Here is a 15,333-nt window from a genome sequence, read left to right on the forward strand (position 1 = left end):
CAGAGTTTAAAACGAAACTGTACTGACAGGTCTCTGTTGGACAAGGTTGGGGATTGCCTGCACGAGGGGTGACTTCTCACAAGAAGTCACTACAACACAGAAGAGCTACCTGACACTGGTTATTTTATGAATCCAAGTCTCAGAAAAACATTATCCATACACCCCCAGAGACCTAAGACACAATCACAATCTCTCCAAAGGTATGGCTTTGTGGCTTGTGACCGGGATGATCAGCAGCCAGCTGACTTCCTCGGGTTCCTCACCTTGCAGCTCTGGCATGCGCAACTGGTTAACTCTGCTGAGGACTGCTTCGCACTGTAGGCTGCTTGGCTGTACGTACTGCCTCTCCACCAGATGCCAACGATAACTATAAAAGCCAAATGTTCCCAGGGAGACAGGGCCACAACTACAAACAAAGTTTACACACAGGCAGGCTTCGAACTTCCGCTTCCCTCCAGTCAGCCACCTGAGACCTGGGAGCACCAATAAGAATATGCACCTTCACACCAGGCTCTTTCTTCTAAGAATGCAATTTCAAGTTTTTCCTACTTTGTATATATTTAAAATAATTATGTGGGAGGTACAATAATTTTATCCATCTTATATCATTTCACAGCCACAGAAGTAGCTTTATCATATCATTTCTTAAACCTTTTAAAAACAACTCCCTATATTGCCAAGAAGGATGATGGCTCATCCTTTACTCCCAATACTCCTGAGGCTATTGCTAGAACCATGAGTCCAAGGCCACACTTGAGATCCAGGACTGGGTAGCTACAAAGGGCCTTTTGTGTTTCAATAAAGAAAGGAGGGAGGGAGGGGAGATTGATTTTGAGATTTACACACGGGTAACATGCATGAAAACCTCCACCTCTACAATGAAAACAATGAATGTGCTCTGTTACCCCCAAATGTCTTGTTTCTTATACTTAGCCTAGTTAGACTTGCAGTGGTTCTCAAACTGGGGGTCAAACAACCCCTTCACATTGGAAAATACATTTACAATTCATAATAGTAGCAAAATTACAGTTATGAAATAACAACAAAAATTTATAGTTAGGGTCACCACAACATGAAGAACTGTACTGAAGGGTTGCAGTGTTGGGAAGGCTGAGAACCACGGCTCTAGACAGTCAGCTCTGATGTTCTTATCTCTTGTTCACGCTTCTATGCCACCTTGTCCCATGAATAGTTGACAATTATCAGTTTATCAGTTCATCTACATACCGTGAGCATGTGGAGCTATTATAAATAGGCTGCTGTGAGACTCAGTATGAAGGCCCTGTATCATCATCAACTATCCGGGAGTCAAAGAACTGGAAAAATTTTAGTAATTGGCTCTTAAGGAGGATGTACCAAGGCAGTCCCAAACAGAATGTCTAGAATTCTGATTTTCTCTGACCTGTGTGGCATGAAGGTTGCTCCATGGTGGTAGCTTGCTATGACTTTAATTCCCATTCTGCTGGTGAGCAACAATATTCCAACTAATATAGAGGCACCTCTTCATACACACTGCTTATCTCTCTGGTCCCCCTCATACACACCGTTCATCTCTCTGGTCCCCCTCATACACACTGCTCATCTCTCTGGTCCCCCTCATACACACCGCTCATCTCTCTGGTCCCCCTCATACACACCGCTCATCTCTCTGGTCCCCCTCATACACACCGCTCATCTCTCTGGTCCCCCTCATACACACCGCTCATCTCTCTGGTCCCCCTCATACACACCGCTCATCTCTCTGGTCCCCCTCATACACACCGCTCATCTCTCTGGTCCCCCTCATACACACCGCTCATCTCTCTGGTCCCCCTCATACACACCGCTCATCTCTCTGGTCCCCCTCATACACACCGCTCATCTCTCTGGTCCCCCTCATACACACCGCTCATCTCTCTGGTCCCCCTCATACACACCGCTCATCTCTCTGGTCCCCCTCATACACACCGCTCATCTCTCTGGTCCCCCTCATACACACCGCTCATCTCTCTGGTCCCCCTCATACACACCGCTCATCTCTCTGGTCCCCCTCATACACACCGCTCATCTCTCTGGTCCCCCTCATACACACCGCTCATCTCTCTGGTCCTCCTCATACACACCGCTCATCTCTCTGGTCCTCCTCATATATACTGCTTATCTTTCTGGTGACGTGCGTATCAAACTTTTGGCACATTTTTAAAAATCAGGTTGTTGGTTGGTCCTAAGAGTTTCATCCCACAACTCCATAGATACTTAATCTCTCTCATTCTGCAGTATGTCTTTTTCTTTCTTTCTTTTTTAAGATTTATTTATTTTATGTGAGTACACTGTAGCTGTCTTCAGACATACCAGAAGAGGGCATCAGATCCCATTCCAGATGGTTTTGAGCCACCATGTGGCTGCTGGGAACTGAACTCAGGACCTCAGGAAGAGCAGTCAGTGCTCTTAACCACCGAGCCATCTCTCCAGCCCCCATGTCTTTTTCATTCTTGTAACCAAATGGCACTTACTCTGACACAGCTACTAAAAACTAACTTGCCACAGTGCCATTTACATGCCATATAACTTTAGGCAAATTAATCCCTCATTCTGTGCCTCAGCTTCTCCAATAAAGCTAACAGCACTTCACCAAGTTACCATGAAGACACAATGGGTTAATACCAGTAACACATTCAGACCATCAAGACACATGAAAGATACCCCAGTGATACCCTGGGCCGAGAGGCCAGGGCAGGCTGGAGTCACTGCAATACACAAACATGTGACAGAGAGGCGGGAAAGAAAGAAAAACAGAGCTGTGCATAAGCAAGGAACAGAGACAGGACTAGAGACTGGATAGCAGTGACAGGTCAGAGAACTGGTGGATGACCAGGTAAGCTGGCTAGGCAGTGTGTACCAGCCTGGAGCTTATGTAGTAGACACAGCCCCCCAACCTGCCACCTGGCCATCGAATCCCCCTGGCTCTGGGCAACAATGGAACCAGGGTTGAGGAAAGCTTTGCTTTCTGGATTGGACCTCCTTGAAGGACCACTATTGACACTCTCTGATGACTTGGTGGTGTTTTCAGGTTCTGCTGCTTCAGGGAAACCATTCTCATATGAGTGGCAAGTTTACCCACTGAAGGCAATGTTAAGGCCTGTGGCCCCATGTAGTTACTGGGGGCCATAAGTGGGTCAGTGGGTCTGATACAGCCAGGGGCCATGTTGATGTCTGAAGCCCATGTTACTACCAAAGCCCACAAAGATGTCTGTGGCCTGGCTGCTTCCTGAAGTCATATTAATGTTGGGAGATGTGAGAGAGCCAGCCCTACCCCTCCAAGACCACCACAAAGCTTCTGGAGTAGGCTGAGAAAGACTCATTCTTACTGGGGAGCTAGCCACTAGAAATTTGACCGTCCTCCACTGGATATATGGACAACACATATGGACTTGCTTTTTCCTTTTTGGGGAAGGGGGAGCAGGAGTCACAGGGGAGAGGGGCAGACATGAGAAGACTGGGAGGTGACCACAACTGGAATGTATGATGTGAGATTCCCAAATAATTAAAAATAAATTTTAGGGCTGGTGAGATGGCTCAACAGTTAAGAGCACTGACTGCTCTTCCAGAGGTCCTAAATTCTGATTCCTGGCAACCACATGGTGGCTCACAACCATCTGTAATGAGATCTAATGCCCTCTTCTGGTGTGTCTGAAGACAGCTACAGTGTACTCATATAAATAAAAAAGTAAATACATCTAAAAAATAATAAATTTTAACAAAAGTATTTAATAAATTTTAATAATATAATTAACCCCCCCCCAAGAAAAACACCACTTAGAGCACCACCATATATCTATTTAGTGCTCAGTAAACAGCAGCTCCAGTACTTTCCCAAGTTGTTGTTGGTCATAGTGTTTTATCACAACAATAGAAAAGTAACTTAAGGCAGGATTCACTAAAGAATAGTAACATAAAACCAGAGACTTCATCACCTGCTCTGTGCCTTTCCGAGTGTGTAACCTGTGCTTGTCTGGGCCAACAAGTCCAATTCTTTTCTGCTTCTCAAAGAGCTTCCTCATCACCTTTAAATCTGTAACTGAGCTCCTGATGAAATGACCTCCATTTCTGTAAACTAGTTTTTATAGGACTCTAATGTAGTGCAGCCCTCAGCCTCAGTTCACATACCTGAGAGATTAACTCCGTGTTTATTATAACTGACTGCACTTTTCCTGACCAAATCACTCCACATTGTCACACAGCCTTAGCCACTGTTGTTGGCCTTTAAGTCAAATGTCCACTGTGAATCATCTGCTGCAATACAGTTTTATATGCCATTAAGCATAGCTATGGAGTTCGACAGTGTTCTGTGGAAGAGGCAGACTTCCCTTCAAAGGGACATCGGCAGGCCAGAATGATAATCAGCATGTCTGAGACACTGAGTCAGATAAACCACTAATCTGGAGCTCAAACATCCTGCCAGTCTTTCTAATCTGTTTAGTTGTAGTAACTAAGCAGCTATAAATACACATTTGGTTGTTACTAAGGAGATCACGTAATTTACAGCAGCGTCACATATGTAAGACATGGGTCAGGGCTACAGCTATTGCTTTTTCAATTTTTAAAAGGACATTTTATATCCTTATCATTCATTTGTACTTGTATGTGCGGGTGTACAAACCAATGTGCATGTGAAAATCAGAGGACACCTGCAGAAGTAGGAATTGACTAGCCTTCTATCATACAGGCCCTTGGGTAATCTGTGTTTCTATGCTGTATTTAGAGAATAAATGAAGGAAAACCTATTGTCTGCTATCAATTCTCATTCTAATTACATGAAATGTTCCTTCCCATAGTTTACCAGTTAGGCCATATTAGACTTCAACATTATAGCCAATTCCCAGCTACGTATACTGGCTGGAGAAACAAGTACAACAAAACAAGTTTTCAATAGTACTGTGAATTTCCTGAAGTCCAAACACACACAGAGGAATCGTTATCACCTCTGGCCTGGTTGAGGATGTAGTTCAGCTGGTAGAGTACTTGCCTAACATGTGTAAGACCCTGAGTTTGAGTTCCAGAACCAAAAAAAAAAAAAAGAAAGAAAAACAAACTTTGCCAGATGAGTTCTGGCCTCCACCTTCTGGCTCTTTTTCTAGCAATGAAATTTTATTATTTTTTTTCTGCTACATAACTACCTAAGACTGGCTAACAGAAACAGAGTAACTTAGCAGTGCTACTTTCTATCTTTTTTAAAAGTTTTTCTGTTAGGAAGGCTGTCTAATATATTCATAAGAGACATCTTTCTTTTCAACATATTCTAAGCAGTTGAGATTTCTCCCATCTTCAATCACAAACTTTCTTCAGCCTTGAGAAGAAGATGGAGCGAGAAGCTCAGTCAGTAGCTAACAGTGCATGTTCCCCCAGTGCTCCTCAGGTCTGCTTCATTCTTGAGGATTTCAAAACCTAGCCTTACCTCTAATGAAGCTGCACTTCCCACCTCATCCCAAACAAGCCTTTACTACAGCATGCCAAGGGCTAATGCTTCAGTACTTAGTATGTATGCTCTTTCCTTAGTGTCCTGCCCGTAAAATGCTAGTACTCGCCAAGTTGACATGTAATTGTTTATTATCTAATGTTATTTACTGTAGTTTCAAATATAAGGTTTTGTCTTTCACCAAGTTGTAAAACCAGTGATGCTTGTATAGCATTCTCAAGTACTATGTACACAGTAAAGAAAAGAAATCACTGCCTACACTATGCTAACAGTTAGCTGCTTATCTGTAAACCCTCAGGATGTCTGTGTCAGATGGAAAAGACAGTACAAACATACGGAAATACCAAGCTGTAAGAGAAGCAGAAGTCACTGCTAAACGACAGCTCCTGGTCACTTACAGACTAAGAGTTCTGTTGATCAGACCTGACATCACCCACCTGCAAATCCTGCACTGTCTATTAAGGTTTTGGCACATGCACAGAGTGCCATAGGAAATACACGGCTATTCTAAACTAACCCCAGGCCAGGGAAGAACTCATCAATTCTTATCTATTCTTCTATATCAGAACTGGGAGAGTAAACCAAAACTCCAGACTGATCTCAGATATAAGAGCAACTATGCTATAGCTGCATTGAATCTCTGAAATTCAGAGAAGCAGCCTTTATGTACCTTACTTACAGTGCCCTGTCTAATGAATCTAAATATCCAAGGGGTGCGAGCAACAGAGGTCTGCCACTGACTCAGCAGCGCTTGATACTATTTACCAGTGCTGTAGGCTTAGCCAAATATAGGTTGGGTCATCTTGTCTGTCTCAGACATAATAGAAATCAGACAAATTACAAGTCCATTAGTACAGCAGTCAGACTACGTGTACATTAGGAGAAAACACAAGATTTCACATCCTTGGAGTAAATGAAGAATTCTTAGGTATGGCACTAAATGACACCCAAAGTGTCTGCCACTGAGGCTGCAGACATCTGGTCACAGGACAGTAGTGAAGAGCACTGGAACCCTAGAATTTTCATTTCGTTTAACAGTGAGTCTATAGTATGATCATTTTGTAAAAGAAGAAACTGGGACAGAGATTTAGCTCAGCAATACATTTTGACATAGAAAAGTCTTTTTCAAAAGATTAATTTTTATTTTATGTGTATGTTTTATCTTCATGTATGTGTGTACACTAAGAAGTGTCATATCCCCTAGAATTGGAGTCACAGCAGACAGACTGGGAACTCCTCCAAGAGAGCAACAAAGTGCTCTTACCCACTGAACCATCTCTCCAGACACAGACAAATTCATTTTAAAACTTATATTACTAACAACAGCAGCAGCAACAACAAAATCTCAGTAAAGAAAATCTAAGACACAAAAAAAATAGGTTTGATTTCAAAGTGTCCATTTTCTCACCATTCACAATCTCTAGTCAAGGTGCTGTCATTTTAATTTTTATTCCTAGATGTACATTAAATAGTGAATCTTAGACTAGAAAGAACTTAAGATCAATAAAATATAGTACGTTATGTGACAAAAGATAAGAGAAATTAAGGCTGGTGAGATAGCTCAACAAGTTTAGGCATTTGCCACAGCAGACTAGGCAACCTGCGTTCAATCCCTAGAACCACAGAAAGGTCTGAGACAACTGAACCCACAAAGTTGTCCTCTGACCTCCACACACAGTTGCCATGCCCCACACACACTCATACACATATGAGAGGTAGAGAGAGGGAGAGGGAAGGGGAGGGGGAGGGAGAGGGAGGAAGGGGGAGAGGAGGGAGGGAGGGAGGGAGGGAGGGAGGGAGGGAGGGAGAGAGAGAGAGAGAGAGAGAGAGAGAGAGAGAGAACACACCCATACACACACCAAGTCCCCCTGAATGTACATAGTTGTTACTAGAGGTCGGCAGGGGGAGACCTTAGACAGGGCTCACTTTGATAGTGCTTGATGTATGGGAGGATTAAGTCCCACACTGAAACTACTACTATATACAATTAGTTTCACACAAAATTCAGGGGCAGGAAATACATGCCCATATTCTCAGCGCTTGGGAGGCAGAGGCAAGAGGATATCAGGTCTAAAGCTCAAACAAAACCAACAAACCCCCTCAACACTCCACCGGAAGTCTACTCAAATGGGAGGGTGACTTCAGGGAGGCTGGGAAGCAGCAAAAGAAAATAAAGAAGCTAAGCTTAAGCTAGTGCTCGTCCTTCTTTAAGGGCAGTTAAATCATCCTGATGTTTAAACACAAGCTAAACACTAGAGAACACCTGGCTGTATGTGGGTTAAGAGGGGTCGGGTGCTCTTCACTTCTGTCCTGTGACCAGATGTTTGCGCCTCAATCAATGGCAGACACTTTGGGTGTCATTTAGTGCCATACCTAAGAATCTTTCATCTACTCCAAGGATGTGAAATCTTGTGTTTTCTCCTAATGTACACGTAGTCTGACTGCTGTACTAATGGACTTGTAATTTGTCTGATTTCTATTATGTCTGAGACAGACAAGATGACCCAACCTATATTTGGCTAAGCCTATAGCACTGGTAAATAGTATCAAGCGCTGCTGAGTCAGTGGCAGACCTCTGTTGTACACACCCCTTGGATATTTACTTCTATTACATAAGCTCGGACAGGGCAGGATGATCTGACTCCCTGACAGTCGTTAGAGCCTCCCTGGTGCTTGGCTGCCTGGAGCAGATGACTGCCAGTCAAACAGCCCCTTTGGCAGCCAGTGGGACTGCTCTAGTAGCAACCCAGCTGTGTTATGCACTCTAGGTTTGCCTTGGAGGTTACACTACAGCAACAGTTGCTGTCCACGCATAGTTCTAGACCTCTACAGCTTTATTCCAGTCAATGCTGACCTGCAAGCCCCTGTGAACACAGCAGCCATTTTCAAAGACGGAAGGAGTAAGGGGGCACTTCCGGAAGGAGGCCTGTGACTGCATGCAGGCAGTGTCGTGACTGCTGGAAACACCCTTGTCCAACACTCCTCTCTAGCTAGAAGCCAACTACTGCGCATTAGAGTCAACCATGAGACACTCTCCTGCGCTGACCTCTTAGTGCTGCAGCATTAGGCCCACAACTGGCTTCTCAGTGATCTATCCTTGCCACTTGTGATCTTTATCATTCTTACAGCATGATGAGCTGGTCACACAAAGAAGACTCAGTAAAAAAAAATGCAGCAGAGTGATGGCAGCAGCCAAGGCAGCAGAGGTGACAGCAACAGCCAGAAACAACTGAAGAGTGCACAGACTGCTGGAGAGAGGGTGGTCGACAGGGGCACGGCCAAGGCAAGACACCGTGGGGCAGCTGCTGGAGTTCAGAGCCCTGCCAAGTCTTAAGGGTAAATGGTCATGACACCCTAGGTAGGATCAAGAACTGTTAACACTAGCATCTGCAGAAACTATAGGTCCAATATCCAAAGCATGGCCAGAGGCTTAGGCAGGAGCAGTAACATTACACAGGAGCCACTGTGGCTGCTGGCTACTGCTTACTATTGCTTGAAGCCAAAGATCTGGCTGCCTGTGGTTAAAGCCTGGTAGTAATGGGCACTCAATTCTTACAGACTGGAGCTATAACTGAGTCTGCCACCCTGGCTCCTAGGCCTTAGGCACTCAGAGTTTGGTCAACTCTAACAAGAGTTTCTCAGCTACTCATAATTTCTATCTGCAGAGACCGAAAGGACTCTCCAGCAGCTGACAAGTTACATCCAGTCTGCAGTATGACTACTGGATCCAAGCACACACATGCAGAGTTTTAACAGATGCTACTGAGGGACTCCCAAGTCAAATGTCTCTGGGCTGATCACCTGTGTGCTTCAAGCATTTTCATTAATGCCATTCTGGGGCAGCATTGCATTCTCATTTTAAACTGTATCTTTCTAAACTTGACAGATAAGGACTTCTGTTACCTTGGTCTTGAGAACATTTCATTTTGTAAATACCTCTTGAGATCCTTCACCCATTTGTCGCTATGTTTTCACAATGATGCATCTTTAAAATAAACTCAATCCAAGCCCTCTGGCAGAGATAAGACTGCAAACACATTTCCTAGCTTGTCATTTTTTCTAAAGTTGCCCTTCTGTTCTCTGAATGCTACTACCTGATGAACAGATACAGTTAGTACACACTATCGATCACTACTCTTCTGGCCAGGACTTTTCATGCTCTACTCAAACAAAAACAACAACAAATGACCCTTTCAGCTACAAGACTCATGCAGACATATTTTCTTCTAGGATTTTTAAGTGGGGACGAGGGAGAACATACCCAGGGCCGTGCACATGCAGGGTGCATTTAAGTACCCCATCACAGAGATACACCATCAGTCCTAGAACCTTTCTGTTCACCCTCCACACTTGTACATAATCCCTAGGAAACTGTTTCATAGACAGAAATAAAAAAAGAAAGAATGCTTTACAATATAGTTTATGAATTCAGGAAAACTTTGAAGAAAACCAAATGGCATACACATAAGTCTTATAAATGAAAATTTAAAAAGCAAACTCTAAGATACTGGCAAGTCAAGTCCAGCTGGGGGTAGGGGAGTTGGAGGGGTACATGACAACTAAGTGGAGGCTGAAGTCAAGAAAGAGCTCAACAGAAAGAAGCACTAACAACAGTCTGTTTATAATCAAGAAAATATCTACGATTACCTATAACAACACAAAGACTTGAGCGCAACACTTATATTTTAGAAACTTCAAAAGCTAACTGTGATACTAGAAAGTGTTCTCCATCTTTTTTTTTTTTTAATCAAAGACAAAAAGACACAAAAATAACACAAAAAACCTGCTTATAGGCATGGTGGAGCACTCCTGTGATCCCAGTATTCAAGTGGCAGAAAGACTGCCAGAATTATGAAGTGGGCCTGGTCTACATGGCGAGTTCCAGGTCATCCAAGACTTCATAGCAAGATATGGAGGAGCAGGGATCTTTTACCTTACATATTACAAATCAATAGAAAGATACCTTATAAAAATTTAAGAATATTCCTAGTAAAGTTCTAAACAAAAAAACTCATGAAGCTGTGGAGATGGCTCAGCGGGCAAAACACCTGAAATGCAAGTGTGGAGACCTAAGTCTGCACCCTCAAGTGTGGAGACCTAAGTCTGCGCCCTCAAGATGACAGAGCGGTGCACATTGCTCATCACAGGGCCGCAAGGCAAGACGGGAGGCAGAGACAGAATCTCTAAAAGCAGGCCAGCGAGCCTGAGGTTGGCAGTACCAACAAACAGATACTGTCTTAAAGAAGAGGGGAAGCTAGAAAAAGACCTCTACTCACATGCAGCATGTGCTTGCAGCACACATGTACATGTGTCTCACACACACAAAGAATTTACAAAATTCAGAAATGATCTCCTCAGGGGAGCTTGGCAATCACACTACTGATCCTGCTAAACCCCTCCTTCACTCTCATGATGTCCTATTTTCTTCACAGATCTGTTACAGTCTCCATTCCTCCTTGCTCTCTGCTGATGACCAACTCCCATAGTAGACAGAAACACTCAGAGAAGAGTGAACTCATGTTCTGCTTTCTCTCCCATGTCTATAGTATTACGCTCTGCTGGTAAAACACATGTAAAGCTAGATCAAGCCTGCAAACCACAAGGCCTGCCACATGCAAGCCACCTGCAGCTGCTTTCACACTACAGAATAGCAAACTAAGGGTCAGTAAACAAAGACTGTACGGCTCATTCTACCTGCCCTGCTTACAGTCCAGCTCTTTAGTACGCTGGCTACACGACCCACTACATTCTGTGCATAAAAACTCACGGACACAAAAAATACGTCAGACATACTGGTGACAAAGAAAAAAATCTTACGGCCATGTCACATGTAAAGGAAGAAAACTCTGAATGACATTAAGACTTTTCAACAAACTTTTGAAGGTAGAAAATCATACAGAAAGCCCTTCTGTTTCACAGTGCTCCCTTGTATGACTCTGTGTTCGCTTCAGTCTCATAGTGCTCCCTTCAATTTCAAGGAACATTTATCATCTTAATTCAGAACCTAGCCCAGACAGCGATCAAGGTGGAACAAAGCATTTTCAGCAACATAAACAATTCAAAAGGCTCATCCTGCTATACATAACTTTGTTATAAAACAGTCTCACACTTTGTCCCAGACCAGCCTAGAACACCCCCCCCCCAGAAACCCTCTTGCCTCAGCTTTCAAGTGGTAGGAATGTTAAGTGTGAGACATCTTAAAGTCAACAAAAGATGTAGCTCACTCAAAAAAGAAAAACTGAAAAAGGGGTGGGGGTGGGGGGAACATGAATCCAGAGAGCACAGGCTCCAGTGCAGTAAACAGGATACCTGTCAGATGTGCAATGATGAGAAGAAGCCACAGACTCGGGCTGTACAGCTCCAGCACAGAGCAGCACTGCAGATCTGAGTAAGAACAGAGGGCTTAGGAGGCCCCTTCCCAACTTTTAAAAAGTTTGATATCTATCAACCTATGTGTTTGTAGATTTGGACAGACAGAAAAAGGTAAAAACAAATAAGAAAGTGAGTAAAATTACAAAAGAAAACAATCTAACACCAAGAAATTTAATCATAGTATGCAGCAATGTTCAACTGTTAAACATATTTACAGATTCATAATAATGTAAGCATTGAACCTGTAATCAAAAGCATGGCATCACAATACAGGGAAGACAACAAAGACGTTCAAGATCTTAGGAATCCTAAAGCAAAGCCACTGTAAGAAGTCTCAAGTTGGGGCTGGAGAGATGGCTCCGTGGTAAGAGCACTGACTTTTTCCAGAGGTCTTGAGTTCAATTCCCAGCAACCACATGGTGGCTCACAACCATCTGTAATGGAATCTGATGCCCTCTGACAATGTTCTTATATAAATAAATAAATACTTTTAAAAAAAAAAATCTAAAGTTGAAAAATAAAACTGCAGAACCATGTACTCATGCCAGAAGAAAGAAAATAAGACACAAAGTATCGAAAGACAGTCAACTGAATAAAACTGCTACTCTATAAGCAGGACTAGGAAGAAGGGCGTAAAGAGATGATGAGGCAAGGGACCAAAGTTTTTATGCAAAGTCTTGAAGGATAACGTTTAACTGTATTAGTTAAAGTACCAACTTAAAAAAAAAAAAAAGAACAAAGTGGTCATATCATTTAATATCAATTATTTTACTCTCTGGCCATAATCTCTGACCAATAATTGAACATTAAGTATCAGGTACTTTTCTAAGAAGGGAGAAGGAGGGGAACAGAGAAAGGAGGAGGGAGGAGGGAGAAGGGAGGAGGGAGGAGGGAGGAGGGAGGAGGGAGGAGGGAGGAGGGAGGAGAAAGGGGGAGGTTGATGATTAAAACCCATCTGGAATATTTAGAATAAGTTCTTGAATAAAACTTGAGAACCAAAGAAAATAAAACTATAAAGCATGAAAAAGGAAAGAGTACAGATTAATTAAAAAATACTCCAGTTTTATCATATCCAATCTTCATTCTCTCATTAAAAAGGAACTAATGGGAATTTAAAATACACTTAAGGAAGTAATTATAGAGTAATGCAATAAATTCACTCTTTTCCAGGGGACCTATTTCAAGCTATCTGAATTATGTTTTCATTGAACACTAAATAACTACTAGAAAGTGTGAAATGCAGACAGAAGTAACTATCTCAAAAGCAAAATTAGACAAAAGCTCATATTCAAAAAAAAACAGGTCCATTTTAATGCATTTTATTCTCAAAAGCTTGTATGTGTTTGTTTTCCATATCAAAGGAAAGCTGGGCTTTAGAGAAAACAAAGGCAATTTCAACTAATAGATTAGCGTTTAAAAGCTTCTTGGAAACTTCTGGAGGCTAGTAGTACACTAAGTGTTCTGCTGTGCACCTTCCCCAGAAGTCTGCACTCCAGAGGCAGGACTTCACACTCTAGTATCAGAACAGTCTGGGTCTGGGGTCCCTGTATGATCACTGATAGCTGGTCTCCCACTGAAATGGAGAGAATGATGCCTGCATAGGGTAAAGGTTAATTATTGACAGTCCTAAGAAGTAACGAATTATTCATAAATACTTTTTTTTCTTTATGGCAGTAATTGTATTTACTGCTTTAGCCACCACTTCATTCATAAATACTTTTACAGCTCTGAAATCTACAAAGATCTACACCAATGTATGTCACTGTGATTATTAATCAGAGAATAAACTAATCTCTTCTCATCAGACTTTTCACATCCAGTAAGATTTTTCTTTAACAGAATAGATACAAAGCTGTTTCCCTGGAGGGAGGGTGTCGGTTTACTTCCCTTGAAGACTCTTACAAACCAATACCAAGAGAATATCAGCACACATTTCACTTAAGTATATAAACCAACAGATTAATTGTTTAGCCACATATAAACCACACGCCCTCTGACTCCAGGTAGAGTATATTTAGAGTATGTTTGGAAACCAGATACCTAGTGTGTTTAAACATAAACACAGTTTAAGACAACTGTCTCAAGGCTTTTATCCACTACCAGTTCCTTCTATTCTCAGAAGGAAAAATGCAAGCAATATCCTAACTCAAAAGGCACCATGAGTTTTTACATTGACTTTTAAACTAACAGACCTGCCCACTTATCATTTCATCTCCATCATGGCACACATGCTTTTTTATTCTGCAGCGTCCCCTCTACATCTGTCAGGAGACAGCAGTAAGCAGGTGTACTCCACGTGTGCAGAATAAACTAGCCTCTGGACAAGAGCTTAAATGCAGCTTTTAATCCCAACACATCATAGGCAGAGTCAGGCAGATCTCAGCCAGTTAGAAGCCAGCCTGGTCTATGTAGTGAATTCCAGGATAGCTAGCACTACAGAGAGACTCTGTCTCAAAAAAAAGTTTCAAGTTGCAATCAAATTAATATTAACAACAAAGCCATCTTTCATCAAAGGCAACCACTGCCCCAATTTTAAGGACATAAACTAAAAACGGTTTGCTAAAAAACGGTTTAAATGCACACAAACTGCATTACTCACGCATGTCTGGTTCACAGCTATCTTTAAAGTTTTATTTTTCTCTCAGAATTTTTGGGTGTATCTTCCCTGATACTGTAATACCAGAAAAGTATACTGGGATCTTGATACACAAGCAGATCTTTCAGCTTCCGCTGCAATCTGGTGAAAAAGACGGAGAACGGTATTTCCAGAAAAGGTCAAATCTCTGAAATCAATGCATGGTGAGACAGAATGGACTGGGTCTTACTATTTCAAAATTACTATGTCAGAATTTAAACTCAAAATAACTACACTTGTGTCATTCAAGGGAGCTCTAATAAACACATTTAATGTATAAACGTGGCTAAGACAAGCAATTTCCCACATTTTGAAGCTTCATGACTACGACATGTTCACTGGAGATTATTATTATTAAAATAATACTGTTCGGCTACAAATCCCACGTCTGCAGTAACAGTATTACGCTTACTATATTTATGATGCTACAGCCCAAACAATCATATCTGGGAGGGACAGTTTGCTTTACAGTTTGCAAGTTAACGAACTGTGGCACTGCGGCACTCCTTCATGCAAGGAATGAAAAGTTCCACAACATTCTAATGATCATCTTCAAAGACACACGACCTCGAGTCCACCGGATGATAAACATTACATAAACAACGCCAAAGTCAACTCATAAAACAAAACACCGACACCGAACCAAAGCTCGCTACTTAAGTGTTAAAAGAGGGGGTGGGAGGGGGGGGAATGCTGAGCACCTACGAGGAAAGGCTCAATTAACTGCTGCCCCGGCTTTCATCCTCCGGTCCTAAACAAAGGACGCTGGATGCTTTCGGTGGAGCGCTTTCTGCAGAGCGATTTCGGGTTGCAAACGCCCCTCCTCCACAGCCACCATCGGGCCCCTTTCTTCCTCCTCCCTCACCCCTCC

General features: G+C 42.6%; 1 protein-coding gene across 11 annotated transcripts in view; it reads right to left on the reverse strand.

Moving 5' to 3' along the window:
• Positions 1-15,333, reverse strand: part of Ralgps2 (Ral GEF with PH domain and SH3 binding motif 2) — a 131,174-nt gene that overhangs the window by 114,640 nt on the left and 1,201 nt on the right. Inside the window, exon 1 of one of the 11 annotated variants that reach the window (XM_076941409.1) lies at positions 15,168-15,316. The exons of 7 other annotated variants lie outside the window; for them this stretch is intronic. The gene's annotated coding sequence lies outside the window, so the exon portion shown is untranslated. Of the gene's footprint in view, positions 1-14,426; positions 14,551-15,163; positions 15,317-15,333 lie in introns of those variants that run through there. 3 more of the 11 variants (XM_076941411.1, XM_076941417.1, XM_076941413.1) reach the window with 3 other exon arrangements.

This window comes from Arvicanthis niloticus, chromosome 10, assembly GCF_011762505.2.
Source record: "Arvicanthis niloticus isolate mArvNil1 chromosome 10, mArvNil1.pat.X, whole genome shotgun sequence".
Lineage (NCBI taxonomy): Eukaryota > Metazoa > Chordata > Mammalia > Rodentia > Muridae > Arvicanthis > Arvicanthis niloticus.